Source organism: Jaculus jaculus, chromosome 6, assembly GCF_020740685.1.
Source record: "Jaculus jaculus isolate mJacJac1 chromosome 6, mJacJac1.mat.Y.cur, whole genome shotgun sequence".
NCBI classification, from domain to species: Eukaryota; Metazoa; Chordata; class Mammalia; order Rodentia; family Dipodidae; genus Jaculus; species Jaculus jaculus.
Genome location: NC_059107.1, coordinates 84,419,281 through 84,445,995, shown reverse-complemented (window position 1 = coordinate 84,445,995; position 26,715 = coordinate 84,419,281).

Below are 26,715 nucleotides of genomic sequence, written 5' to 3'. Positions count from 1 at the left end.
TTATTCATATGACCTTGTGCCTTTCCAGGGTGCCCAGGATCTAGAATTCTTTTAACACAAAAAGCCACCAGGGATTTACTTTGAACCAAAGTTTCCACATTATGTTATTACTATTGTTAGTAACCAGAGTTTCATCACTGTCTTTTCTTCCTGCCAAAAAGGTATTTTTAAATCTTTCATTAAACTCCCTTCCTGCTTCCCTACTCATCATCTTAAAGGGGTTGACAATATTTATTCTTATACTACAAATAGCCACCAAGGAAATAAGTAGCAGTTAATCAGCATTCAGTGGTTCATGATAAAAAGATGCAGGAATTACAGCATAATATTTAAGTGTATAATCAGCAATTTGTGTCAACTTCATGCTTCTAATAAATCAAGCACTCAGTGATATTTCATAGGAGTCAATTTCACATTGGGAACTACCAGCTATGGTAAAAGTGCTAAGAAGTGGTAACAGACAAATGTAAGGTTTATATTCTACAGTAAGCTTAAGAGACTCATTAAATAAAAGTAACTCCTCAGGATTGAGGATATTAACACACATGTCTTCCTGGCCATTAATTGAAGCAAAAGATATAGCCAGACTTCTTATTTGAATTCAGTTTAAAGACAACTTTCTGTGAACATAAATACATTACTTACCATTATGTCCAAGTTCACACAGCCCTACTCCTGATCTCTACTCCTGATCTACACAAAAAAAGCGAAATCTAACTTAAAATTTTGTCATGGTAATTAACTAAAGGATATGACTACAGAACTTTCAGATCATAACTGGTCTCAGTAGAAATATTGAAAACAGGCCTCAAGACAACTAGTAGAGATTATGTGAGTATGTGTGGTGAGAGAGTGAAGGAGAGAGAGAAAGAGAAAGAAGGGAGGGGGGGAGAGAGAGAGAGAGAGAGAGGCTGAGGGGTGATGCAGATGGTGGAAGTGTTAACAGTTCTGGAAGGCAGGTGAAGTCTTGATATAATTAAGCTTATTAAAGTCCCAGTTTCACTTCAAGGAAACAGCATGAGGCTCCAGCTGGTGTCCAGCTGCTCCCCAGAACTTTTCCATACCAAAAATTAAAAAAAAACCTGCCTGGAATAATAATGTAAGGCCTTATAGGTTTTTGTTTTTTAACCACATTTCTCCTATCTTAGTAAATTAAATAATGCCAGATGTAGAGTTATTTGAATATTCAGAAAACTAATTTTATCAATCAATAAATAGACCAACATCATTTTATAAATTTCTTGCTCTAGTCAGATGCATCAATATGCATAGGAACATATGGCAAGATTTTATATAGCTCATTCATGAAAAACTTGGATGTAGTTCAAGACAGATAACCTTTAAGAAGCTTTTATTCCTTTAGATTGAACAATTCTTACCGGAATGTGCCCAAGTTCTTAAAGTTGTGTGTCAGTACTAAAAAATTAAACAAAGAGTTTTAAGAAGTCATTATAAAATTTATGGATGGATAAACCACTTCAAGGGAATTGATTGCAGTCAGGGTCTATCACTACAATACACTTGGACCAATAATTTAAATAACCTTTTCTGCATAGGGGAAGGCTAGTATATATTTGCATTTTATGGTTATTTTGACCTATAAGGGAGGTATCTCTCAATAGAAAACAAATGGTTTCCATGAAATTTTCTTAAGTATTGATAGATGTGCTAAAGATAGAACTGACTAGAATCCAAAGCTATAAAGTAGGTATTAGACAAAAAAAAAAAAAAAAAAAAAAAGAAAAGAAAAGAAAAAAGAAAAAAAAAAGTGGAACCAGGAAAGTAACAGCATGGCATTTTGAATTTATTCTCTCTCCTGACTATACGTGACATCTAGTCTTCACATTATTTTTCCACTAGTGATATTTTATAATTCTAAATGTAGAACATATCCTTAAGTCAAATTATCTGTTATTTTGCCAGAACATTTAAGTAATAAAGACTTGGAAATTGGGTAGAAAAAATGGTAAAGAATAGAGTCCTTCCCTCATCTGTCCTTGGTGTAGGCCAGGAAAAAGATAAATTTTGAGCCCCTGTTCTTCCGCAGACTCTGGGAAAAGGAGGAAAGTGCCTGCAGGCTTTATATGTCTTACACATGAGTGGAGGAAACATTGCACATCACACCAGTGGGAAACAACTGTGAGGGAGGACAAAGAAGGTGGCATGGACAACTTCAGAAGGCTGGTATTCTGGAAGGCAGAGAGGGGACTGGACATTATAGATTCTTGGAAGAGGCTAGTCACATGATGAGATGTCAAAATCAACTAGGAGCTAAAGAAAGTGGTAAGCAGAACATGAAAGGCAGAAGCATCAGCAGGGGAAAACTACTCAGAGTTGAGAAAAGGTGGCAAAAATGAAGGCTTGTTCAGTATGGCAAATGACAGATTGCAAAATGAGAAACTGATAAGGTTCAAGGCTTCAGAAAATATCCAGAACGTGATGAGATATGTGGGCTGTTCACTCTGTAAATCAATCACAGAGGCAAGTGACCCAAACTTGAGACTCACTAATTAGTTGTAAGATATCCAAAATATTCCTGTGCCTCAGTTTCCTCTGAGTGGCAGGGGAGATCAGTCCTGTCCTACTAGCTCACAAGGCTGTTATGGAGAGATGAGCCAAGGAGGATTATACAGAAAAAAATGCATTAGGAGCTTACAGTGTAATTGTGGTAAGCAAAACAGAGCCCAGTTTATAGTTGGAAAAGCAAGCATAGAAAAACTTTAGTGATGTTTCTGATGTATAGAAAAAAAAAATTTTAAAAGAGCTTCCTCTTACCCCTGTAAAGTATCCCAGTGTTTATCTCCTTGTCTCCTTCTGTAAGTGTTTCCTTGTTACAAATAGCCAATTCTTGGCTATTTGCTTCTACAGTCTTCTTCTTCTGGGATTACTGGCCCACTGTCCACCCCCTTTAACTTGCTGTATAAGAATACCCTCATCCATGTGCACCACCATGCAGGGGCAGGCAATCAGGAGAGGAGGAAGACAAGTTTCTTTGCTGCTCAAGGCAGAACTGCAAATTGTGTCCTCATCTATTGTCACTTTCTACATCAAGTTTAATAAGATCTCACTGTTCGTTCATCTAATAAGGAACTTATTCCCTAGGGTTCAAATTTTCTAAAGTATTTGAAGGTAAAATTAACACATTACTGTAAATCCCTTTTTGTGGGTGGGATGGTTTCTACCACAGGCTGACCTGGAATTCACTATGTAGTCTCAGGGTGGCCTCAAACTCAGGGTGACCCTCCAACTTCTGCCTCCTGAGTGCTGGGATAAAGGCATGCACCACCACATATGGCTACTGTAAATCTTATCCTAACATAACCAACACATGTTCTCACAAGGAACTGTAACAGTAACATCCATGTAAAGAAAATGTGTTAAAGGATTTAAAATAAATCTTGTGTATACAGATGCCTTGCACCACTATGGAACCTAAAGATGTCCAAATCACCATCCTTCCCAATAGAAGAAGAACAGACATGTTCTTTGGAGGCAGCCCATCTGGCCATGGAGAGAACTGCTGACACGAAGACCTTTGCACAAAGTGGGTGGTTTTAACCTTGGAAAGTACAAGACATTTCTATAATGTGCTCATAATAGGATAAAAATGCATTACCCTTTCTTCAGTGATTCAATTTAAGTATTTTTTTAATCAGTAAGTTGGAGGCAGATCTAGGGCTTACCTTAATTTCATTAAGCCTGTCAGCTTACATTTTCTATTCTTTAGCTTATACTTAATTAAAAAAATATAAGGCTACAAAGAGATGAAATCCCTGTCCTCAATAAGCTTAAAATCAAATCTTCTGAGTCTTCTGCAACCCTTCTAATTAAAATCGGCATTTAGAAGCTGCTGCTGCTAAACAGCATTGTCTCCCTGGGTCCAGAGACTGACAGAAAGAACGACGACTTTCTGGCATCCCCACAGTAATTTTGCATCTGTGTCCTTTACTGTTGTCATTTGTTGACCTCTGCACAGTCATGTTGATCATTCAAAGGAACCTTTCTAAATCTGTGTTACCAAGCACAGCTCATCCCCTTCATGGCTAAGGCACAAAGAAAAGAGTTACAGAGGCACATCTAAGCTTTCTATCATGTTCTGTTCAAGACTCCTTCCCTGAAAAGGCACTTAAAGTCAATAGTTATTGTTCTAAACATGTAACCACCTGGGGTTCCAGAAACAGTGGAGCCTAGAATCCATCACCAGATGATGACGATTATCCATGAGCGTGTGCCTGCACCACAGAGCAAGAGCCATCATCCCTGAGAACTGCCTGTTCTCCTTAAGCAGTAAGGACTTCTTTGAAGAGCAAGAACTGAGAAATGGTTAAACAGACCACACTTAATCAATGTTCATTCATTATGTATACCTTTTGCCCTCTATTCCACTCTTCCTTCTATTTAAACCTGAAGCTAAGGGCAGCACTGCAAAGATGGACTCATGATCACTAGATCCCTTTATCTGTTCTTTTTCTTAATGCAAAATTATTAAATATACCTTCTCTACTGTTTCCATTTGTCTTCTTTTTCACTGATGTATTTATATGGGTTACCTGTTGAGACAGCTGGAGCCAAGGATTTTGTCCTAAAACACCTGTTACATGAAAGCAATCTAATTTTGTATAGCTAAAATTAATGATGGTAGAAATGACAGTCACATGTAACCCAAATCAAGTGGCTAAGACAGAGGACTCCCCCTGAGAATGTCACATGAGGCAAGTTGGAAGGCATACACTAAATAGGAAAGATTTTTTTTGACCAGTTAGAAAACAGAGTGCAAACTGAAGGTAACACACTGTATGTGAGAAAAGGTGTAGGAGTTGGTGTTGACTGTTAATCAGGGTGGAATAGGAGGGATAGCTATTGGAAAAACAAAAACAAGATATCAGTATCAGTGGCCTAAGGAAAGAAATTATCCTTATGTTTGAGACTGGTCTGGGCAGTCTCTCCTTAATTTTTGGTCTGTCCATGAAGCTGGAGAAGACAGAAGAAATCACTCACAACCAAATCTAGAAGTGTTTGACCTCATGCTGCCACCATGGCATCAGCACCAGTGCCAAGATCAGAAGTGAATTCAAGCACACTGGGAAGTAAAGGATACAAGGATGCAAGAACAAGATATCCATGACAATAGCAGCCACTGGGGGTGGGGGGTGGGGGGTGGAGGGTTGGGCAAGTACCAAAGAGAGCTAGGGAAGAAACAGAATGGAAACTAAAAGGCAGCAAGTCTGTAAGTGGGCCTTGGGGAACAGACATGTAGAAATGACTTCTCACTCTTGATCTCCTCCTCCTTCTCCCAGCCAGTAACTCTATACCTATATACTTCCCTTCCACAATTTTCTTATTCTGTAGTTCATTTTCTTGAGATGTACCCCAAATAATAGTTTATGCAATAGTTGTGCTACAAATTTCATGCCAAGAACTTAATCCCTTAACATTTTGTCTTGTGTTAAATTATAAATTCTTTATGCAACTCATATATCAAACAGAATTGCTACATTCCTTATGATCTGATTAAGATTAGCTCAAGCTCTGAATTTTCCCATCATGAAAAAAGTCCCTTCTATATGATTTCGTAAATTCTAAGCAGAGGGGAGGCTGAGGCATAGCATGGAGCTCCCAGCTTCAACCAAATTCTTGTGCTCAACTTTATGACTTGTAGCATTCCTTTATTTCTGCTTTGAGCTAATATTAAACTCTGCACTTTTAGTTGATTTTCGTCAAAGACAGATATGCATAAGCACAAGTAATTCAACAGGAAACATTCTCATGAGGCATTTTTGTGACCAAGCTTGAAATTACTGATAATTTGTGTAAGCTTTGCATTACAGAAGCGTGATCAAGTTATAGATGAGTGTTAGACTTCTCTTTAACCATTCCAACACACTACTCAGCCAGCCACAATATTACCTCGATTCTATCCTGCCTCTCTATCTACTTTGTTCCCTCCTTCTCTAGAGACCAGACAATGCAGCCTTAAAGACTGTAAAGATATGTCTTCCTCCCCAAGTCCCAAGGAAAGATGTTGAGGATGTTGAAAAGGGTAGATAAAATGATATTTGAGAAAGTAGTTTGTTTTGGTTTCAAGTACAGTATCTCTGAGAGGTGAATTAAGATGAAACACAACAATCAAAACTTAGGAGATGCAGAGAAAGAGGTTCCAAGGAAATTTTAGAGCTATTATTAGAATATAGGTGAGTGTTCAATAAAAACTTAATTTTTTCAGTGTCATAGAAACCTTCCTCTTGGATAACCTTCTGCAAGGTATACTCACCAGTAAAGGGATAGGAGGATGATTTGGGTAGAAACACCTTGTAAAAGGTAGAAAAAACTTAATCCTTTAACCATGGTTCCTGGCTGGTAGTTTCTAGGCCCAGATTGAGTTACCTCCCACAGTGAGATCTTGGTCATGGAGACCCATAAAGTCCAAAACACAATGCAGGCCATTGCTAAAATCCTTGGTTACCTGCCAGAGCTAAAAGGTAAGACCCTATTTCTGAAGACATGACAGGATATCATCACAGAACATCAAGTCACCATTCTGGAACTTAGAGGGAAGCCAGTTCCTTCCTGGCTTGTCCTTGTAGTGCTGGAAAGTACTATGTGAGCTGCTGGGGAACCATAGTCACCAGTAGCATGAATAAACAGGAGACCTTGCAAGCTACAAAATCAACCAGCCAGGCAAGAAGTATACATTTGTGTAATAGAGGCACACACAGCCTTTGTGAATAACCAACTGTTCTCTGATTGGATATGAGGCCTGCTCAGTAGGACAGAACTCAAACCTTGTTCTAGGAACCAAGTGAAAATCCCATGGACAGAAAGCTGATGGACTCCTCAGAGAAGCCCCACTCTGTGGATAAGAAGAGTGGGATTCAACTCAAGAAGTCTCTTAAATAACTATGCACATCCCCTTTAATCCACGCTAGTCTTACTCTAGGTGGGAGAATCTGTTTTATTATAAAGATGGCAGAGAATACTGAGGAAATCCAAGACCCATCAATATGACAAGAAAAGACAGCTGACTGCCTACCACAAGATGTGCCACCTCTACCATATCATCTGGGGCCCAGGAGAAATTGCAGAGGAAGCAGCTTCAAGAATACTGCTCTTAGTGTTAGCCTGACAACCAGCTCTAGGGGGATGGTGATAGACAATGTGGTTAATCAAAATCCACCAAAGTAGAAACCCAACACTAAATGGAGAACTCAACACTAAATCAGACTACAAACAGGCCTTCCTTGGCTTAAGAACCATTGCAGAAGAGGGGATAGAGTGATTGTAAGAGCCCAGATGGGAAAAAAAATACCCTGGGGCATTGTTGTCCCCCTCCCCCAAGAATGACTCAGACCTTCATGATCCCATAATGAATGCCAATAACCCCACTGAGAAAGGCCCTTAGGGAAAACAGGAGTGGGGGCTAAGGTCTATAACCTTTTATAAAAAAAAAAAAAATTAAAAAACATCTTAATTTTATAGCCTGAACAACTGTTAAAAGGAGAACAAACTAAACCTAAAGCTAGAAGAGGAAAGAAATAACAAACACTGGAGCAAAAATCAATAGATCAAGAAGACATAAAAACAATAAGGTTAACAAAACCAAGTTAGTCCTTTGAAAAGGTAAAACAAGCAAATAACTTTTGACTAAGTGGACTAACAAACAAAAGCAGGAAAAAAGAATTAAACTACAGAAATAAGAATTTGATGTGTTTCTACAGAAAGAAAAGCAGATTATTAGAGAGTACAATGAATAGCCAACAAGCTGGGTAATCTAGATTAAATTTTTAAAATTCTTAAAAACAAAAACTTGGGCTGGAGAGATGGCGTAGCGGTTAAGCGCTTGCCTGTGAAGCCTAAGGACCCCGGTTTGAGGCTCGGTTCCCCAGGTCCCACGTTAGCCAGATGCACAAGGGGGCACATGCATCTGGAGTTCGTTTGCAGAGGCTGGAAGCCCTGGCGCGCCCATTCTCTCTCTCTCCCTCTATCTCTCTTTCTCTCTGTGTCTGTCGCTCTCAAATAAATAAATAAATAAAATTAAAAAATAAAAAAAATAAAAAAAAACTTTCTCATACTAAATTACAAAGACATAAACCTATAAACAGTAAGGAAATTTAATCACTATCAAAATTCTTCCAAGAAGAAACTAGGAAATTCTGGATCATGTGTACTCACTGATGAAATAAAAAAGAGTTCTTAAAAGAATTCAAGTGCTATGTACCAAAAAAATAAGACAGATAACTTGAAAGCACCCAAGAAATTGGACAGGCCACTGTGACATCTTAGCCTCAAAGAGGCTTCACAGGCAAGTGCCCTAACCGCTAAGCCATCTCTCCATCCCCTAAAGTAAATCATTTTTTAAAAAGCAAAAAGTGGCAACTGGGTAAGTGCTGGTGAGTAGTCATACAGTTATTTTATTTGCCGAGACAAAATTTATTGCAGAATAAAGAGATCCAGAGAACTGGGTCCAGGATTTGCCTTTTTAGCAAGAACCTCAGGTGACCTGTATGCCTGATGACTTCAAATCACAGTAGTCAATGTTGTCTTGAACTATTGTAATAAACCTGACTGTCTAAGGGAAAACTTAAAACTATGCACAAAAATTAGCTGACTTTCTATCTAAATAGTATTCTTATTTAGATTACTATTCTTGTTTATATTACTATTGATCATGCTACCTAAATAAGATGGCATTATAATTATAAATAGCAAATATCTTGACATTTTCTTCGTAAATGATGTAACTTACATCAAAGTATTAGTAATAAGTAATCTAAGTTCCAGAATGATTCTTCCTATGCTCAGTTCATGAGCACCACATATAAGAATTATATAAAATAGGACAGGGGTAAAATAATTTCAAGTGTCAAGTATGCATAAGAATGGATTTCCAGATTTACAAGACATAAGAACTATGTAGGAGAAATATTCTTAGAGGAAAAGTTTATATGGCTCTCTCTGATGAAATCATTCATGTTTCCCACTAGAAATGGTTAACAAAGATTTAATTAAAATACAAGGGGACTAAAATAATTGAATCTGAAGATGTGTTTATATTTATTTTATATTTTCCATAAAAAATAGACTTAGTAATAATTAAATATAAACAATACCTACTGAAAGAGGCTTATAAATTGTTTTGTGCAAAAATAATTCAAAAATCATAGCTTTCTGGTCTTGGCTCCATTTTTGAAGATAATAACAGAATAAGAATGAGAACATTACTTGGTAAAGATAATTGCATTTGTAAGTGTGTGCACTCACATGCGTCCTAGGGAGGCATACTGTGTAGGAACAATTTTCATTATCGAAGGCAATAAATTCAGGCGAATCAGCTGGTAATTAATAATCCTGGGGAGATTTTAAATTGTTATTTTCCATTTCTATGAACCTTGTTCTGAAGCCCAGTAAGTTGCTCATGTATCTTTCAGGAACTAAAGTGAAGAAAACTATGCTAATCAGTGCCTTTTGTACATAACTGGGTTCTTAATGTGATACAAATATTTCCTGGAATCCAGGAAGTAGTTACCAAGGCAGACTGAATATGTCCTTTAAGTGGAAATACACATATCCAAAGATGGAAGTGTGGTTTCTAAATATCCAAGCAGAAAGAGACTTCATTTAAAAAGAGACAACTGGGGGATTGGAGAGATTACATAGCAGTTAAGGCCTTTGCCTGCAAAGGACCCAGGTTTGATTCCCCAGGACCCACCTAAGCTAGATGCATAAGGGGGCACATGCATCTGGAGTTTATTTGCAGTGGCTGGAGGGCTTGGCACGCCCCCTCCCTATTTCTGTATCTCTCATAAACAAATAAATAAATAATCTTAAAAAAAAAAGAGAGACAACTGAGAAATGAAGTCTCTTTCAGCTTAGATAAGAACTCTATGAATGAATGCTTGGCACACATGTGAGCATTTGTTCATGTTTAGAGTTATTATAAAAATAAAAGGAATGGGTTTTTTGCATTATATATGGAAACTAGAATTCTGAATGCACTTAAAAATTACATATCACAACTCCTGTTGCAAGAGTTGAAAAGTTTGTACAAGGTATCACATATGCATTCATCTTCATCCCATTTCTTCTTAATATAACAAATTCCATGTTTTGTTGCAATATTGTCATATACTTGCTATACCCTTTCCTGGATACCTGATCAATTTAAAAGGCTGAGATAATGTTCTTCCTGATTTGCCACTTTAACATCTTATGAACCTAGTATGAAAGCCTGCTTAATGACATTGGATTTCTTCACACTAAGAATCAGCCCAGAAGGAAGACTTTATAGAAATACCACATATAAATCATGTAATTTGAGATAAGAATTAAAAACAGTTAAAAACAGAACAGGAATTTTTCTACCTCACCAAAAGTTGTTCCTGTTCAGGAAAGCCTTGGATAAAGTAGTAACTTAATTGATCTATAATTATTATCGATCCAAATCAATTCAATAAATGTAGCACTGGTCTTTGGTTCCCTTAGATACAAGACAATTAGGCTTTGACAAGCCTCTCCTAGGATCTGAGTTGGAATCACCACATTCAAGAATGTCCAACCAAGAAACCCAAGAACTGAACTTGCCATGGTTTGCATCTGAGTTTCTCAGCTCTGAGTCCAGCTACATAATTTTAAGATGCATGGCAAATTTGGACCCTTGGATTTGGGAAGTGAAATTCTTCTACTATTTAAGAATGTTTTTTAACAATACTCAATTTTTTTCTGTTAAATTCTCACAAAAGTATAATTTAACACAAAAGAACAAGATGATATTTTGATGTGGAAGTATAAAGAAATGATCCTATTGCTGTCCTATGATATAGAAAGTAACTAGATGAAGAAGATATAACTGGAGTATTCAGTCATCACCTGGCTATGTGTGGTCATTGAACAGGTGTGGTAATTAATATGAATACCCAAGTCCTACCAACATCAATATTATAGCTGCATGCACAGATGTTTTAATTTTTATCTATCTTAAAGAAAATGAAATTTGGTTTTTGGTCTGTTGCATTGAGAGGAAAGTGTAGAGACTTCTCATGTATTTATGAGCCCCTTTCACGGCTCATAATACACACACCACCTCTCACAGTTCAGCAATTCCATCCATCGGAAATGGTGTAATTGTGACAACTGAGGAAGATTACAGTGGCACACCATTGTATCCATAGTCATACTTATATCAGAATTCACTCTAGATGTTGTGCATTGTATGGCATTTGACAAAGGTCTAATGCCATGTAGCCATAATTCATATATAATATCTTATTACCTTAACAATACTCTGTAAGCCATAGACTGCATATGGCCAAGAATAGCTATCAGTGTGTCCCAACAAAAAATTTTAAGCTCACTTAAATCATTATAAGACTTATTTGTGACAAGTGCACAGTTCTAGGGCATGAACTTTGTCAATGACAACATTGTGTCACAATATCAAAAGACTATGAAATTAGAGCTCCTTGTGTGCAACCACCTCTTTTTGTTATAACTCATTCTTAGCAATCCTTTTGTCAATCCCTGAAGACCAGAATCCACTTTCCAGAACTGAATTATTATTTTTTACTATTTTTTAATTAATTAGTTTTATACTCAGTAAATAGAGTCAAGTTGGTACCATTGTTAGGCACGTCCTACCCGCTCCCCCAACCCGTCCTTGTTGAGGTATATGGGTCATGCATTGTGGAGTTAGCCCACACTTATGGGTATGATAAATGTCTCTGCATATCATGACCCAATGTTTGACTCTGACATTCTTTCTGCCCCCTCTTCCACAAAATTTCCCTGAGCCATGTTGTGTTCATTTTGGGTCTGCTTCAGTGATGAGGTGTTGGGAGCCTCTGTGTCTCTAGATATCTGATTTGGTAGGAGTTCACTGTGCTCTATGTCGATCTCCTTCACCCTTGTGCTGGTACCCGGTTCACCAAGAAAACAGTACCTTTGCTTGTTTTGCCAATTATTCTTAGTTTCATCTGGGGCCCTTTTGAGGTATGATGGGGTGGTTCTCTCTTTAGGAGCTGCGTCTATCTGAAAAAGAGAAGCAGATTCTCCAATGGAGAATAAAGTTAACACCAGACAAATGGGATAGCCCTTATTTTTTTTTATGGAGAATTTAATAGGTGTAGGTCCTGTTGTAGGCCACAATTGGTGGTTGCTTGATAATGGAGAGCAGGCTCATGTTTGGATATGGTTCTGACTTGTTTACCAACTCCAGCTATGGGTCCCGTACCACTGAGGGGAACAGTTAGCCAAATCAAGAGCAGTTGGTTCCCCACCATGGCTGTGTGCCACTATTGCACTTGTGTGAGCATCATGACAGGTTACTTGCTGCTAAGTAGGTTAGATCATGAATTGCTTGGTCCAACATTGATCATTTTCCCCCAGTCGCCCATGTAGCACCTTCTGGCACCAGATGTGGTCTGATCTCTTTCAGCTTCCAGCCATGTCATTCCATGTTACTTGTCAACCATCTATGGTGTCTTCAGCAGTAGGGTCTTACCAGTAACCTTTGGTAGGTCATCTAGTACTCTGACAGAAATCTGTCTTTCTTTTAGGAAACCTTGTAGGTCTCTGATCAAAAGCTCATTGTGGATGATAGCCATCTGCTAGTACTGTGAGTTACAGATCAGTTCCCACTAAGAGAAGGAAGAAAAATATAACTAATATAAAAGAGTTAGAGAGAAGAGAGAAAGAGATGCTGTAGAAGATTAAGGTCAGTCTTCATCGTACCCTCTCCAGTACCTTATGACTCAGGTGTTCCCTCAAAGGGCCTGGTGAAGGTTCTACAGAGAGTATTTCAGGAAATTCTTCACACAGAAGAATCAAATAATCAACTTCAAATGCCTACAAGAAGCAGATCACAATAACCAAACTCAGAGAAAGCACAAAAAACTCCAAGGTCCATGAAAACACCAAACCACATATATCAACACAATATGGCACGGATCAAATCAAACCTCATAGTCATTACCCTAAACATTAATGGACTTAATTCCCCCATCAAGAGACACAAGCTAACAGGATGGATCAGAAAATTAGACCTCTCACCACTAAAGACAGAAATATCCTCAGGGTGAAAGGGTGGAAAAAATATTCCAAGCCTACGGGAATAAGAAACAAGCAGGCGTAACTATATTAATATCAGATAAAACAGACTTCAAACCAAATATAGCCACAAAAGAAACAGAAGGCCATTTCCTGTTTATCAAGGGAACGATCCATCAAGAGGATATCACAATCATAAATCTGTATGCACCAAACACTGGGGCACCACAGTTCATAAAACAAAACCTACTTGACAATGAAACAGAGATAACCACCAACACCATCATAGTTGGGGACTTCAATACACCATTATCAGTATAGACAGATCATCCAAACAAACTCAACAGGGAAGAGAGCTCAACAAAAACATTGATCACTTATACATAACGGACATCTACAGAACATTCCATCCCAAATGCACAGACTACACATTCTTCTCAGCAGCCCATGGAACATTCTCTAAAATAGATCATATACTGAGTCACAAAGCCTGCCTCCATATATTTAGGAAGATTGACATAATTCCCTGCATGATATAAGATCACAATGCTATATTGCTAGAAATTAACAACAAAAGACCTACCAAGAATTCCACTGGTGCCTGGAAACTGAGAAGCACATTTTTAAACAATAAATGGATAGTAGACGAAATAAAAAATGAAATTGCAAAATTTCTAAAAATGAATGACGACGAGAACACATCGTACCAAAACTTATGGGACACGATGAAGGCGGTCCTCAGGGGAAAATTCATAGCACTAAATGCCTTCATAACAAAGACAGAGATCCCAAATCAACAACCTAACCATCCACCTAAAAGCACTGGAAAAGCAAGAAAAATCCAACCCAAAAAGCTCCAGAAGAAAAGAAATAATTAAGGTCAGAGCAGAAATTAATGAATGAGAAACTAAGAAAATTGGTGAAACAATGAGCAGGTTCTTTGAGAAAATAAACAAGATTGGCAAACCCCTGGCCAATTTGATCAAGCAAGAGAAATGCTTCAAATTAACAAAATTTGAAATGAAAACGGGGAGATCACACCAGAACTGAATTATAAAGGGGCTAGTTAAATTTGTTTTTGTCTTGAGTCTCGTGTGTGTGTGTGTGTGTGTGTGTGTGTATCTGCCCATCTTAGGTGGTCTGCAAGGCTTGTTACATTGGTTTTATCCACAGTTGAAGAAATGTGTGGTTAAAAAAAAAAACAGAAAGAAATATGTATTATGAAAGACTGTATTAAAGTTGTCACACTTCTGAGAAGAGTAAGAAATTCTCTAAGTCCTGGAAGATACCATGGATTCTTTTCAGACAGAAAAATGTGGAAGTGCTGAAGCTGTAAGAGGTCACTGATCCAAATGCTCTCAAGGACTCTCTCCTCCACACGAAGTGATATCAGCCAATAGCAAGGTATTCTTTCTCAGGAATAATAAAAGTGGCTCCAATAACGCCAAGGCTTTCATAAATTTAAAGCAATCCTCACATGATTGATCAGCCAGAGATCAAGACCTGCAACAAATTTGATCAGAGGGCTGGTGCTTCACCATATCCACCTAGGCAGGGCACCATCTGATGAAGAGCAGGCATCCTTCTTATCTCTTGCAAAGGTATTAGATAGGCAACTGGCAACTCTTATCAGGCTTATCAGTTACCAGTAATGATACAGTCAATTAGAGAGAGCAAAACATGTACTGGAAACAAAACAAGAACCAAAATGAGATTTTGAGAAACAGGTTCTTAATTTCTGTCATATGGTTTCCATCTAACTTATCATCTCAAGCAAAATTCATATAGAAAAAATAAAAGAATGAGTTAAATATCCTCCTTAATTATAGATAATTGTGTCATTGGATTCATTTGTATCATTATTATCATTATTATTATTATTATTGGGGGGTGTTTTTTTATGAGAGCAGGAGAGAGAGAATTGGCACACCAGGGCCACCAGCAACTGAAATCAAACCCCAGACATGTGTGCCATCTTGTCAAACATGAGTCCTTAGGCTTTGCAGGCAAGAGCTTTATATGCTAAGCCATTTCTCCAGCCCTAGATTCATTTCTTTAAAAATGAAGGAAATGGAACCAGGCATGGTAGCACATACCTTTAATCCCAGCATTTGGAAGACAGACATAGGAGGATCATCATGAGTTTGAGGCCACCCTTAGACCACATAGTGAATTCCAGGTCAGCCTGGACTACAGTGAAACCCTACCTCAAAAAAAATGAGGGAAATAAAATGAGCAAAATTAACTGTATTATAGCTTCAAATATACCCATCAAGTTAAAATTAATTTTGGGGGCTGGAGAGATGGCTTAGCGGTTAAGCGCTTGCCTGTGAAGCCAAAGGACCCCAGTTCGAGGCTCGGTTCCCCAGGTCCCACGTTAGCCAGATGCACAAGGGAGCACACGTGTCTGGAGTTCGTTTGCAGAGGCTGGAAGCCCTGGCGCGCCCATTCTCTCTCTCTCCCTCTATCTGTCTTTCTCTCTGTGTCTGTTGCTCTCAAATAAATAAATAAATAAATTTTTAAAAAAATTAATTTTGGTTTTGTGTTCCTCTGATTATATTCACAAAGCTCTAGTTGACATGGATTGTCTTACCTTTTAGTAACATTGTTAACACTGTTAATATCAATATAAACATCTTTCAAATCAAAAATATATCAAGTACAGCATTTTATTTTTCAATAGATCATGCTAAATCTTTTAAAAAAATTTAAAATTGTTTATTTTTATTTATTTATTTGAGAGCAACATACAGAGAGAGAAAGAGGCAGAGAAAAAGAGAGAGAAAGAGAGAGAGAGAGAGAATGGGTGCGCCAGAGCTTCCAGCCACTGTAAACGTATTCCAGATGCGTGCGCCTCCTTGTGCATCTGGCTAACATGGGTCCTGGAGAATTGAGCCTGGAACCAGGGTCTTTATGCTTCACAGGTAAGCGCTTAACCGCTAAGCCATCTTTCCAGCCTTTAAAGATTTTTGATATCTAAGGTGCTAGGAGGGATCTTTCTGTTCTGAGAGTAAGCCCTGTGCCTAAGAAAAACCTCTGTTAGGCTTTAGTATGGTAAACAAAGCAGAGTGAGTCTCTGTCTGCTGTCAGTGCCTGGCTTTGGTGCTTCAGCAACTTTCCAGACTAGTATGAGGTCTTCAGATGGAAGCCTGGGGAGAGTTTTGAAATCAAGTGGACGTGGCACTGAAGAATGATAGGAATAGTAGATGTGGGAAGGTTGAGGCAGAGGGAGGGGACAAAGGCCATTTGTTGACTTTTAACTTACCTTACCTGACATTGCTAGTGTTCTTCAGCAGCTGAGGACTTGTAAAGTGCAATTGCTACTTACTGCATCACTGTGATAAAAATAGCTGATTGAAACAATTTAAGGGATAAAGGGCTTACTTTGACTCATTGTTCCAAGAAGATTCAGTCCATTCTGGCAGGGAAAGCAGGGCAGAGTTCATGGTAGGGTGCCTGTGGAGTAGAGACAATTCTCATGTAGTGAACCAGAAAAAAGAGAAAGTTGGCCAAGGTCAGGAATGGGTATAACCTTCAAAGGCATGCCCCTAATGACTTACTTTGATCAGTTAAGCCCCACCTCTTAAAGGCTCCACAGCCTTCAAAATAGCACTACCAGTTAGATACCAAATGATTAAAACATGAGTCTGTAGGGACTTTTAGGATTCAAACCATAATATGAAGAGCACATTTTACTTCTCTTTGTATGAAATTTGAAGTTACTGTAAGACTTTCAAGACATGATATCAAGTAGACAAATACTTGAGTCTAGGACTCGGAGCTGGCAGTATCAACACACATTAGATAAGATAATTGACACCCTGGTGGGGATGAGCTGGCCTAAGGAGAGATCATACGGTAAAACTAAAGAAGTCTTAGGGTAAATATACTGAGTGACTAGGACAACAAAGAACACATAAAAAGAGCAACAAGCTAAGCCAGACATTGGAAATCAGCAGAGGGCCAAGTAACTACAAAGAAAGAATTGAATGAGTCAACCTTGATGGGTGTGGCAGATACGTGCAGAGTTATGGTAGTAGATGACTGACTTTTGCATGTCCAAAACACTCTTGAAGCCTGGGTATGGGACTTTTACATACCTTTTTTTTGTCCACAAAATAACTATTTTACATTAAATTGTCAGAAATGAATTTTCTAGTTCAAAAAGACCAAATATTTGCCATCAACCCTTTGAACATCAAAGATACATTACTGGATCCTTCTCTGAATCTTGGTGCTCCAGCAAGCACAGGAGCTCTAACATGCTACTCAACACAAATTCAAAACTCGGCCCCTCTTCTGCGTCTACCATACTCATTTATTTTCCTCTTCTTTTTCAATCTCTTCTTCTTTACTCTTTTTATACTTCCTAGTCATTTGAGAAATTTCTTTGGCTTCAAGGTTTTGAAATTTCAAATTATTTGAATAGCAAGTTTGACAAGATGAAGAATTACAGGATCCTTATTCCTTGACCTCATTTACCATGGTTCTTCAAATGAACAGGTACATAGAATTATAGGTGAATTATCTCTGCAGATAGAAACCACCTGCAAACCCCCTGCTTCCAAATAAAAACAGCCAAGAAACAGATCACTATTTACATTTCTATGGTTTTCATGCCTGTTGATTATTTGCACTATGCTTGATTGGGATAGGGAGTATTTCACACACATGTGTGCCTGTGGGGAGGCTAGAGGATAATTTCAGATGTCATCATCAGAAGCGCCAAATGTCATCTACCTTCTTTGAGACAAGGTCACTTATGAGCCTGGAGCTTACCAATTAGACTAGACTGCCTGGACATTGAGCCCCAGAGATCTCTTGTCTCTGCTTCCCTAGCACTGTGTGATTGCAAGCACATGTCATTGCACCAGGTATTATTGTTTGAATTTAAAAAAAAAAATCAAGCGCCAGAATTACACTCGTGATAGACTCGTTCATTCATATGGTTCCTGGCATAGTCAACAGAATCGAGTCTCCATGTTTGGCATTTCAGAACTCAATTGTGTGTACATACCTCTTAACAGAAGTAGCTTGTCCCTGAATTTTATCCTGTCCTCAGACATTGTGGTATCTGAAAAGAGAGGACATGTTAGATTTTTTTCACGATGTGACTATTTGTAATAGCTTTTGATTATGCATACATACTTCACTCTATTGTGTGGCTTCACCTTACAGAATTGGACTTTTATCTCAGTGTTTTCCGGCTGAGTGGCACATGCTATAATCTATGTGGATCACTTAGAGGACTTGCACAAGTGTCTTCAACCTTCCTCTTCTCTTTGCCACTTACAAGGTTAGTTCAAGTGTCATCACCTAATACCTCCAGCATGAGCAAGAGTTCCATGATCATTCTGTACAAGAAATTTTACCACAAGTCAATGAGTTTCTGCTTTGTATTTTCTGAGGGGATAATATCAAAGTAGAAGAAAGACAAGATGAGTTCCCCACACTTTGATAAATAAAAACAGTGAAAGTCTAAATCTGATGAATGCAGATAACATATGCCTGAATTACCTATCTATGGCTCAGTTGTCTGTCCCTCTCCTTTTCCTTCTCTGTCTACACTCCCAGTCAAATGCCACTTGGCCTGATCACAGTATCGAGTGAACAGATCAAGCTTAATATGTGGAAATGGCTGTAGTAGCAAATGCCTGTTGGATTTTTGTTATTTGTTTTTGTCACTGAGCTCCAGCTATCTGGGTGCAGAAACCCACATCCTATATTCTGTGATAACCTCAACACAATTGTCCAAACTGAAATCTTCCACTCTTCACATTACTCTATGTGTTCCTCAGTCATTAGTGCATTTATAAATCTGCATATACATGCATCCATCCCACCTCTGGAAACTTCTCAAGCACCAAGCACTGAATTTTTACCACTGATTAAATGGTGGTACCAGGCACTTGAGCTTCCCACCCTTGTGGTGCCAAAATAAATAAGTAGAATAATTTATTCAGAAAGGAAAGAGTATAATTTTCATAAGATGGTCAAGAAAAGACTCTTAGAATCCCAACTACCTACCTTCATAAAAGCTAAACCCCAAAAGAGCCTTTCAACCCAGGTTGATTATTGGAGGGAAGAACAAACTTTCAAATAATGAAAGATGGTTTAATAAAATGCAAATCACATTTTCTTGTAATCAAATTGTGTCTGAATTTATATTAGAAATGATATGGTTATCATATACTTAAACTATAGCCCAGAAATATACATTTTAAGGAGAAATTTAAGAAATAAAATTCTAGGAATAAGCTTACCAAGAATTCGGAAAATTCTCTTTCCTTGCTGAGCCTCAAATCCTTCTAAAACAGTGAAACTTTAAAAATATTTCCCATAGGAAGCTCACAGTTATTATTGGAAATGTGACTAGGGCAAATGAACATAACACATCTGATAATAAATTTTAAAAAAACTTTTATAAGAAATATCTAGCCTGGTGATGGTTGCATACTAAATGCCAATGACTAAAAAATTAGTTTGTTTTGACACATATTCAATAAATGAAAAATGTCAATAATTCCCTGGTTGTATTCACCATAGTCTTATTCTGTCTTCAAAGTGAAGAGAACTTAGAAGAAAGAAAATGTGGTGTTGGACACCAAAACCTTTCTTTTTTTTTTTTTGTTTTTATTTATTTATTTGAGAGTGAGAGAGAGAGAGAAAGAGGCAGAAAGAGAGAGAGAGAGGAGAATGGGTGTACCAGGGCTTCTAGCCATTGCAAACAAACTCCAGATGCATGTGCCCCCTTGTGCATCTGGCTAACATGGGTCCTGGGGAATCAAGCCTCGAACCAGGGTTCTTAGGCTTCACAGGCAAGCACTTAACCACTAAGCCATCTCTCCAGCCTCCAAAACCTTTCTTGAAGAGTCTATTTTTAGAAGTTTCAAAGGTATAGAAACATTAGATGTGCATGTAGCAAAGAAAAGTCATGGAGGTTTGTGCATAGTGTTTCCAGGATGCTAACATTATTGTGATCACTAGAAATAGGAACCAGCAACACAAAGAGCAGTCACATATCCTCTGTCATCTCTTGGATGTTCAATCACCACTGTCAATGCCCTAGTGCATTTCCTGGTTTGCTTCTGTTTTGTCATGGTCGTATGTCACTGGTCAAGATGTGAACTTCCAGAACAAGGTTTAATCACAATCTAGTAATTAGGTTTTTCTTCCTGTGATAAGGAATATTTTTAATGTAATTACCTAATGAGAACAGGCAAATGTGGCTGAATCCTAATTGATAAATACCCAGGAGTACTAAAAAGCACTAAAGACCATCTGCCCTGAATTTTGAATAACTACCAACTTCCAGCTGCACCACAACCAAATCAATTGAGAGCATCCCAGCTTCCTAAAGAACTCTATCTCAACTGCAAGTATACCCTACTTACTTCAACTTTGTGAGCTGATGCTATGGTAGGAATTCAAATCTTTGATAACCTGCCTTTGAAAGCTGATGAAATATTAAATGTGTCCTAGCACTGGTCAGTATAGTTTATCTTTTTTGTAATGAAGTAAGCTCAAATGCACAAAGCTGGGTTTAGTAATGAAATATAAAAGTAAGATAAAATAAAACAGAGTTTGGAAACAAAGCCTGACTGATATTATAGGTCTGGATTATAAGTCTTGGGAAAAGTAACTGTCTTACATGTAAAAGAAAAAATAAAGTCTGGAGAGATGGCTTAGCAGTTAAGGTGCTTGCCTGTGAAGCATAAGGATTTGGCTCTCCAGGTCCCACATAAGCCAGATGTACAGTGACACAAGTGAGCAAGGTCACACATGCGCACAAGGCAACACACTGGAATTTGACCGCAGTGGCCAATTCTGTCTCTCTTTCTCTCTTTCTCTTTCTCTCTCTGACATAAAAAGCAGTCTGTTGGGCTTGCCTCAGAAAAAAAGAAAGGAAGGAAGTAAAGAAAAAAGAAAAGAAAGGAAGGGAAAGGATAGGTAAAGAAAGGAAAAGAAGAGAAAAGAAAGAAAAAAAAGAAGAGAAAAAGCCTAAATTCTAGGTCAGGGGAGGGGAGGAGGTTGCTAGATATAGGAGCCTCCTGACTCCTCAGCGTCTGCCTGAGTCACACCACACTGCACTCTCTCCTGGTTGCTGGGTCCTGTGTTGATCACACTAGCAACTCACTGTGCCTCAGCAACCATCCAAAGAAGTGGTCACAGTAAAACACAGGTACTTTTGTTCTCTGCAGGTCAAAATTTAAAACATGGAAAGCAGGACCTGTCTTTACTATCACATCAAAAGAAGAACCAAAGATGGATAGACCCAAATTTTAGCAGCAGCTTTTACATCTGATTCACCAAGTATCTCATCAGACTGTGACTCAGAAGCTCATTCACTTTTTAAAAAAATTTTACACTTAGTTACTTAAGCAAGAGAAAGAGGCAGACACAGAGAGAGAGAATGGGCACACCAGGGCCTCTAGCCACTGAAAATTAACTCTAGAAGCATGTGCCACTTGGTGCATCTGGCATTACGTGGGGAGTGGGGAATTGAACCCAAGGTCCTTTGGCTTTGGTGGTAAGCACTTAACCACTAAGCCATCTCTCTAGATCATCATTTACTTTTAACTTCAAAGAATCACAAGGCTTCAGCTCGCTCAGTAGACATGCAGAGACATCACCTGTCATCACAGGCTCTGTGTGATAGTCCTCCGTAGCAAGCATTTCTTGGATAATAAACATCTCCCACTAGAATTTTCTACCTTAGACTCTACAGCTTTATACACATGGTATTTCTTTGTGCTTGAAATATGCTAAGACTAAGCAGCTCTAAGAGAGTAAATGATAGCAACATAAACACATAAAACATGAACACATAAAGTAACAGGCCTTTAAAATATCTACTGTTTACATATTCCTCTTTGTATTCTATAAAAGAATATAGCATAAGAAGCACAATGGTAGGGGACATCTAACTCTGGGTGCACATCTAGTCTTTCAGCTGAATTAAGACTTCCATATTCTCTACCACAGATTAGAACACCACTCAAATTTTATTCCAGGCATTGACACTACATGTGCTGGACATGTGTTGGAAATTCGGAAAACCATGTGATATTTAATTAGATATAATATTTTCTAGGGGACAAAAGGAACATTCTCATGAGAATATTCATTGGACTTGAGGTTCACTCAAATATTCTTCAAGTATTCCTTTGGTAATAATTAATTGACTTCCAGACATTTATTTCTGAGATTTTTAATGCTTTGTGTGGGAGGGTGGAGTTATGGGTGTATGTATGGGTATGTACATACCATGGCACATGTGTGGATGTCAGAGGAAAATTTCACAGTATCAGTCTTTGCCTTCCATCTTGATTTAGGCAGGGTCTCTCTTGTTTTTTGCTTAGTAAATGTAGACTTGCTCAAACTTGGCTCCTAACTCCTGTCTGTCTCCCATTGTCCTAAGGGCATTTGGGTTACAGACAGATGTAATACTTGTGTCCGGGTTTTTCATAGGCTCTGGGAATCTCAACTCCCATTGTCAGGCTTGCACTTGAAAATCTTTTATCACTGAGCAATCTCCCCAACACAAATGTCCTTAAATTGTCTTTATAAAAAGGGTTATTGTTTTGAGGCTTGCTTCAAATCTTCCCTAAATAAATATATATCAGAACTCACTCTTGACTTCCTCCCATTTTTTTAACTGGCATTATTTAATACAATTATGCAATTGTTTGTGCAGCAGCATGGTAAGTTAGAGAGAGGACACTATGAAGTCAGCCACAGTTAACAGAATGCCATGCCACATAAAACTCATGCTATACATTGAATATAATAAGCCAAATAATTTTTATTTTTCAACAATTAGGAATTTTAATTTGGGGACTGTAAGTGACATTTAATTCACCAAAATATCCAAACACTAATTTTTCTATTTAGGAACATGAAAATATTTTCTATGGAGACTTATAGCATGGATGGGTGAGTAAGGAATGTTTGATGATTTGGATGGGAACTGAATTATATAAGGAATGAAATAAGAAGGATTTAAAATAACTTCTTTAGAAAATAATGCAAGAACAAAGTAAAGTGTATTTAACTGAAAACTCTGTGAAATATAAGGTCTTTATCTTTCTGCATTTCAAAAAACTCTTCTAAGTAGAAGTTGTGTTATTAATACTATAATATTCTTGAAGTTTTTCCAGTAAAAGAGATTTTCTTACACTAACAGAGCAGTTAAGTACAACCAGGATAAGGATGGCAAACACATGGCAAGAATGATACCACTCATCCATCCCCCACACACTGGGGCCATTCTTCACGACACATAAAAATGTGCTGGCTTGTGTGATGAGTAACATAGGTATCAGTTTGACTAGACAATAGTGCCCTGTGTTTTAGTCAAATCACACTGGAGACATTATTGTACAGATACTTTTGCATGTGATTAGCTCATTTACAACCAGTAAGTGTACTTTGAGTAAAACACTTCTCCCTTCATGATAAGGGATCTGCTAGTCACTCCAAGACCTTCCTAGTCTTTGGGCATACCCAGTAGCACAGTTCTCAAGACTGCAATACAGAATCCATCTGAGTCTCCATTCTATTGATTCACTCTGCAGAGACAATACTACAACACCAACTCTCACCTGAATATCTGCCTACCCAATAGCACAAGCCATTAATAATCCCTGTTTTATATAAACTTCTATGAATCTATTTATACAAGTATGAATAATCATATACATAAAATAAAGAGATTCATTTTAAGAAATTGGCTCATGTGTTCTAAGAGGCTCACAAGTCTGAAGTGTGTGTGTGCATACTATATGTGTGTGTGTGTCCTTTTGTTTTTGAAGAACTCTGGCCTGTGACTAATATACTCAGTAAGCCCACACATGGTCAGTACTTCTGACTACTTCTAAGAGGAAGCCATGGCTGGTCAATTAGTGATGATGTACCCAACTATATCTCTGTCATATTTGTAGTAGCAGACCTTGGTATATGAAAAAAGAACATCAAGAATTCTTGTAAAATGCAAGTGCTCTTTTTGTAATAGGCTTAATCACCTTTGTCATTTGGGTTCATTTTAATTGTTCTTTCATCAGTGTGCTTAATCAAAATTGTCTCATGGCTTTGTTATGTGTGTTGCAGAAAATTTCCTTACAACCGATCAAGAATGAATGACTAAAACCACAGAGATGTATTAGCATTAACGTTTTTGTTATAAATACGACTTATGTGAGCATTCATAAACTTTATAAGACCTAAACTATTGTCTAAAACTGTGTACATCTAAAACAGGGTGAAGCCCTCCCTGAATACATGCTATTTAGATGTACCTAATCCATGAAATCACATAGAGTCTTGAGATAGAATTTCAAAGACCTAACTGAGGCTGATAAAGCTCTTCAGTATCTCAAGGGTCATAGGCATGATGTATTGGGTCAGATGGCTTGCCGTCCCTCCCTACCATTGAGATCTATAATTTATATGAAATGGGTCAAGTGAACTCAGGATAGTTTCATTTCAAGACATGCAGCTAAAAGTTACAATAGACCTTGGCTGGAACATAATCCTAAATGCTGGGTTTATTACCTACATGATTCGGCACTGCCAGAACTTCACTGTCCTGATCAATCCCAAAGTTTACAAAGAAATAAATGAGTGAATTTGTGAGGTTTTCGTTATTTAATGCTAGTAAGAACGACTTGAAGTTTTCCAAAACTTAATTTAAATGTTTTAAAGTACTTTAAATATATACTTTAAAAGTGTGAAAAACACAAATGGCTAATGGGGTGAGAGCGTGTAAGGGGAGAACATAGTGGAACAGAAGTGATATGCAAATAGTTGGGGTGGGAGCGATATTGGAGTTGAAAAGTGTTAAACAGGGAGAAGGTGGGGGAATGGGGAAGAAGAGAGGAAGGGAAAGGATTATTCAAAACTTAGGAGATATGAAAAAGCCATAAGAAAATTTACTATTTTGTAAACTTATATGCCCTACACTAATGGATTATGTCATTCCTAGTAGCCATGGCCATGTGAGTTATTGGTCAGGGAAGACAACTCCACACAGTATAGGCTATTGCTCTAACTCATAAACGCCTACCAGAACTGAAGTGTAAGGCCCTATTAGTAAAGACAACATGCCCTTCAGTTGTGGGACATTGAGAAATCAAACTGGACTGTGGTGGAAGCTTCCTTTCTGCTGGCTAGCTTTGATAGTGTCAGAAAATGATATACAGGATCAGGCAAAAAAAAAAAAAAAAAAATCATCAATATTACCTCAGTGGTGAATCCTGCATTCTGTAATACAGATATAACAGGCAAAATGTGCCCCCTGGTGTCACTATTGTCATGGGGGTAACCAAATACTCTGATTAGTTTTGAGGCCCAGTCCACAAAAGGGACCTGAAAATCAGGTTATAAACCCATGGCTAGGGATACCGTGTGTTTTAGGAGAGAAATATCTATATTGTTTAGCTAAGCAGAAGTGTTGTCAAAGTACATAAATATTTATTTACTTTTTAAAACTTGTTTTATTGACAACTTCCAGAAATAAACAATATACCATAATTATAATCCCCTCCCACCACTTTCCCCTCCCTAAAACCCCCCACTGGATCCCTTCTGTCCCACTAGTTTCTCTTCTATTTTTTTGTTAAATATTTTATTTACAAGGATGTTGGGCTCCTTCCCACACAGGTAGTGTGGAGGGAAGAACCAGGCCTGCTGGTTCCTCCCTAGGGGTTGAGGGGATGATGAGCGTTGACCCACCGGAGAAAAACCACACTGAGTCCGGAGTCCTTTCGAAGCAGGAACTCACTTTATTGTTACAGGCAGGTGTTTATATAATGTTGAGAACAAAGGTGGAGACTTTAGGGTGAGGTGAGATGTAAGGGCTAATAGCATATCGTGACCTTTGAGATGATTGGTTGTAAGCGTGCATGAGCGGGGACTCTAACTTCCTGTGCGGAAGTGGCAGGCCAGAGGTCATTTGGCCCCCTGCTGAGTTCTAAGTGCCCACAGGCAGGAATTCTAATTTCCTGTGTGAAAATAGCAGGCCAGGGGCCATTTGGCCCCCTATTGAGTCATAGCTGGGCGGAGGCAGTTTGGCTCAGGAAGTTCCACTAGGCCTCAAGTCCTGGCCTCTCAAGGCCCAACACAAGGAGAGAGAGAGAGAGAGAGAGAGAGAGAGAGAGAGAGAGAGAGAGAGAGAGAGAGAGAGAGAGGGCACACTCAGGGCCTCCTGCCACTGAAAACGAACTCCAGATTCATGAGCCACTTTTTGCATCTTGATGAAGCATTGAGTAAGAGTGAATAAGTTATTCTATAAATGCTGAATAATAAGGAATTATATAAATATGCATATGGTAGTTGTGGCAGAAGCACTACCTATAGCAAAAGCAAATCCATACTCACAATATATATTCCAGTAAGGACAAACTGTTGCTCCTTCCAAGATGGAAACGGTCCCATGTAGTCACCCTGGGAAATGGTACCATAGTGGGGACCCAGTTTTAGTTCTGTTGCTGGCAGATGTGGCACTCTATAGCAGCTGTAGTCTGGTCAGCCTTGGTGAGTGGAAGTGCATGTTGTTGAAATTCCATCCCTGCCACCATGGCCACTGTGTTCATGGGCCTAGTGGGCAACATCAGGAGTGGTGAGAGAATAGATTATCTTATTGACTTGATTATTGACCTCTGCTGAGGTCTCTTTTTG